The sequence below is a fragment of the Penaeus chinensis genome, chromosome 35 (genome assembly GCF_019202785.1).
Source record: "Penaeus chinensis breed Huanghai No. 1 chromosome 35, ASM1920278v2, whole genome shotgun sequence".
NCBI classification, from domain to species: Eukaryota; Metazoa; Arthropoda; class Malacostraca; order Decapoda; family Penaeidae; genus Penaeus; species Penaeus chinensis.
This window is the reverse complement of record NC_061853.1, coordinates 35,882,430-35,887,429: the sequence shown is the minus strand read 5'-3', so window position 1 is coordinate 35,887,429 and position 5,000 is coordinate 35,882,430. Positions and strand designations below refer to the sequence as shown.

Sequence of the window (5,000 nt, the reverse complement as noted above, 5' to 3'; positions counted from 1 at the left end):
TACGCACGCATAATATTATAGATATGTAAATAAATATATAAAGAGATAGGTAGATAGACACACAGATGAGGAGGTATAGATACATGTAATATGCATACATATCTTCGTCTCATCAAAACCCTTTCAAACAAGAAATATGACAAGCAAACAAGAAATGATAAAACGAACGAGGAGAAAGCGTAACAACAGTGATAAGAGCAGAAATGATGATAATAAAGATAATGATGATAATGCATGACTGATCGAAGACAATGGGCAAAGGCGTCCCTTGCAACAACAAAATTGCGTTCAGTCGTTCTTCATCTTTATTAAAGATTTCACATGCAATAATCATGCAGACCAGCCGTCGAGTGAGGGTTGCCAAGACTCGCCGGTTGCTGAGATTATGTGTTTTTTTTTTCTGTTTTTTTTTGTCTTTCTCTTTCGATCTCTCTCTCTCTGACTCTTTCTTTCTGCGTCTCGTTCAGAAGCTCTCTTCTTCTACTAGTTTTTCTTTGTCTCTCTCCGTCTGCTTGTCTGTCTTTCTGTCTGTCTGCCCGTTCTCTCTCTCTCTCTCTCTCTCTCTCTCTCTCTCTCTCTCTCTCTCTCTCTCTCTCTCTCTCTCTCTCTCTCTCTCTCTCTCTCTCTCTCTCTCTTTCTCTCTTTCTCTCTTTCTTCTTCTCTCTCTCTCTCTCTCTATCTCTCTCTCTCTCTCTCCCTCTCTGAGATGAAATAATACTAAAGAAAAGGAAACAAGAAGGGAAAGGAGAGACCAAGGGAAAAAACGAAAAACGAAAGAAGAAATGGAATTAAACGAGGAAGAAAAGGAGAAAGGGAAGAAATATAATAAAGAAAAGGAAATAAGAGAAAAAATATGTAAAACGTAGGATGATGAGAGAGTCAGCGAAGTAGGGGATAAAGACACAGTATAGACAAAGAGAAGGATAAGGAGGAAGAAGAGAGAAGGGAGAGAGGAATGGGTGGGGGGAGGGTGGGGGGAAGTAAGCAAGTACTGTTCCCCGTCAATGGCAATTGTGGTTAAAAATGATATATGTTCTGGTCATATATATATTATTTCGTCATTGGAAAATGCGCCATTTGCCCTAATTGGCTGCGAGGGGTTGGAATTGGAGGGAAGAAAGAGAGAAAGAGAGAAAAAGAGAGAGAGAGAGAGAGAGAGAGAGAGAGAGAGAGAGAGAGAGAGAGAGAGAGAGGGGGAGAGGGAGAGAGGGGAGAGAGAGAGAGAGAGAGAGAGAGAGAGAGAGAGAGAGAGAGAGAGAGAGAGAGAGAGAGAGGGGGGGGGGGGGGGAGGGGGGGAGGGAGGGAGAGGAGAGAGAGAGAGAGAGAGAGAGAGAGAGAGAGAGAGAGAGAGAGAGAGAGAGAGAGAGAGAAAAGGAAGAAAGATAGATAGATAGATAGAGAGAGAGAGAGAGAGAGAGAGAGAGAGAGAGAGAGAAAGAGAGAGAGAGAATGAGAGAGAAAGAGACAGAAAAGAGGAAGAAAGAAAGAATACGAAAGACCCTTCAGAAGAAATCAGGACAAGTGAATAACAATAAAGAAACGAAGGAGGAGGAAAAGACGAAAAGGACAAAATGGACAGACAAAGGCACGAGAAATGAGAGAACCAATATTAATCACCTTGAACAATTGACGAATACACCCAGCGACGTTAAAACAGAACAGTAAAATTGCTATAATGGGACAATTAAACTCTTTTTTTTTATTTTTTGGGAGGTGCAGATATTTATGAACTAGCTATAAATCCCACGAGAAAATAGGGCAATAAACAAAGTGATAAAAAGAAAAAAAATAAAAAAAAAATTCTAGCCGAATCATCTATCATTAAAAGTACACTTGGAAAATTTAATCACTGCTTGTACACTATTGAGTACATTATTACAGCAAGAACATTCGTGGCCTTGCGTGCGCGTGTGTGTACTTAGGTTCGGAAACATTCGTGGTACGTAAGAATAGTTATGAGTGAGAAATGAGGGTGGGGGGGTTGAGAGAAGTAGGGGGGGAGGGAGGGAGGGAGGGAGGGAGGGAGGGTGGGAGGGAGGGGGAAAGAGAGAGAGAGAGAGGAGAAAGAGGAGAACGAGGAAGAGGAGTGTAATAAGAGAAGGAGGAGGAGGACGAGGAGTGGAGTAAGAGGAGGAGGAGGAGGAGGAAGAGGAGGAGGAGGAAGACAAGGAGTGGAGTAGGAGGAGTAGGAGGAAGAGGAGGAGGAGGAGGAGGAGGAGGAGGAGGACGACGAGTAAAGGAGTAAGAGGATAAGAAAAAGGAAGAGGTGGAAGGGAATTAGATACGTAACTAGATAGCTAGAGAGGAAGGGATAAAGACAAATACATAGACAGACAGAAGAATAGATAGACAGATAATGATATGACATGTATAGAGCGAATTATAGGATTCTATTCATGTTCTTTCGTTATCAAATTATAATAATGGAGTACTTTCTTATTTTTGTCTTATTATGATCTCCCTATCTCACTCTTTATCTATTTATCTTAATTTGCCATGTGAGGTTTGTTATTTTAACGTTCTTGCGATTTTATTCCTTCGTTTTTCATATATATATATATTTTTTTTATTTTATCCTTCCGTTTTCTCATTATCATCCTTCTCTCTTTTCTTTATCTCCCCTTCTTCTCTACTCTTTTGATTCCTCTTATTCTCATATAGTCTCTTCCTGTGTGTATACTTTGTTCTTTCTTTTGATTTTCTTCCTTCACTTATTAACCCCCATCCCCTTGATTCTGTTTTTTATCGTCTTCCTCTTTATTTCTTCTTCTCCTCTTCTTTATTCATTTCTTCTTCTCCTCTTCTTTATCCATATCTTCTTCTCCTTTTACTCGATTCATCCTTCCTCCTCATACCATTTCTCGTCTTTCTTACCCCTTTTTTTCTCTCTCCTCTCTCCTCCTATTCCTTCTTCTCTTACCCCTCCTCCTCCTCCTCCCTTCCTCCTCCTCCTATCCCCCCCCCCCCCGCCATACGAAACGACAGAAAAGAGAAGAAAAAGAGACAACAAAGAAAAAAAAAAAAAAAAAAAGTCGAAGCCACGCCCCTTCAGGTCGCTCTCACGCCCCATACGTTAGCGTCTCGAGAAATTAAGCGCCACGCCCATTTGTCACGGAATAATGACTCAATTTTCCCAGTGTGGGCTGACCTCTTCCTTCCCCCCACCCCCCAACTCTCCCTAGCCACCTCTCCTTACCCACCCCTCCCCTATCCATCCCTCCTCATCTACCTTTCCTTACCTACTCACCCTTTCCACTCCCTCCCCATCCATCCTTCCTTACCCCCCTCCACCCCTCCTTAACCCCCCTATCCATCCCTCCCTATCCACCTCTTCTTACTCACCCCCCATCCATCCTTCCCTATCCCCCCCATCCACCCCTGCTTACCCCCCCATCCACCTCTCCGTACCCCCCACCCCCCATCCATCCTTCCTTACCCCCTTCCACCCCACCACCTCCACCCCTATCCATCGACCTCTCCTTAACCCCCTCCTCCACCCCTCCCCCTCCAGCTCTCCTTACCCCCTCCCCCCCACCTTCAATCGGCATGCTCCCTGCTCCCCGTCTCTCTCCCTCTTCCTCCCCGCTAACTCCTCTTCATTCCCTCTACTCCTTCCCCCTTCTTTCTTTTCCTCTTCCTTTTATCCAGTTCTCTCTCTTACTCTCTACCCCTTCCTTATTTTCTCACCCTTCTCTTTAACTCTCTTTTCTTCTCTTTATCTCTCTGTATTGCCCCTTCCTCCTCTCTTTCCTCAGTAGGAATATTGATGATAAATATGATGATAATAACAATGATAACGATAAGGACAATAACAGTAAAGATGGTAATAGTAATAATAGTAATAATGATAATAATGGTAATTATGGTGATAAGAATAATATTGATAATGACAACAATAATAAGGATAATGATGATAATGAGAATGATAGTGATAATAGTAATGATAATAAATAGGATGATGATAGTGGGGATAATGATAGTGGGGATGATGATTATTATTGTGATGATAACAATGATAACAATAACTGTTATTATAATAATGATAGTAACGATGTTGCTAGTATTAATGGTAATATCATCAAGCATAGCAAAACTACTACTACTACTACTACTAGTAATAATAATGATAATGATAATGAAAATAATATCAATGATAATGACGAAAACAACGATAATAATAACAACAACAATAATAAAAAAGATAATGACGATTATGCCGATCGTGATAAAGCTAACAAAAACAGTGCTTATGATAATACTGATAGCAATAAAGATAGTGTCTCTAATAAGAGTAGTAATAGCAGTTACATTCAATTATCTTATAAAGATGATAAAAACAACCATAATCAGTATATATTTATGTTCAAAACGTAAGTAGGAACTGTTAACGATAAGAACATAACAATAACAATAATAACAACTAATTAGTAATCACTTACTCGTTCATTATAATCCGCGTTCATTACGATCATTAATGTAATTTGCCGCATCGTTACTCAAAGTCTTATTACAACTGTTATTACCTTTGATATAATTCGCAAATAAGGTCATTTCGCAATACAAAATGACGTTCGTATAACAAGGTACGGATAACAAATACTATCCAGACACGCCATTCGGATATGGCGAGTGTCGAACTTATTTTGTCTCGTAAATTATAGAGAACAGGATGTTTCTCTCTCTCTCTCTCTCTCTCTCTCTCTCTCTCTCTCTCTCTCTTCTCGCTCTCTCTCTCTCTCTCTTTCTGTCTCTGTCTTTGTCCCTGCTTTTGGCTCCGTCTCTTCGTTGCTGTCACTGCCTCTCTCTTTCATTTACCTGTCTGTCTGACTGTTTGCCTATTTCTGTCTTTCTCTGTTTATGTTTTCGATATCCTTCACTTTATTCTATCTATTGCATCATCCCTTCCTTTCCTTTCTCGCATTTTCTCTCTCTCTCTCTCTCTCTCTCTCTCTCTCTCTCTCTTCTCTCTCTCTCTCTCTCTCTCTCTCTCTCTCTCTCTC

General features: G+C 40.9%; 1 protein-coding gene across 1 annotated transcript in view; it reads left to right on the top strand.

Moving 5' to 3' along the window:
• LOC125044153 (extensin-like) overlaps window positions 1-5,000 on the top strand; it is a 28,728-nt gene that overhangs the window by 13,417 nt on the left and 10,311 nt on the right. The window lies entirely within an intron of this gene.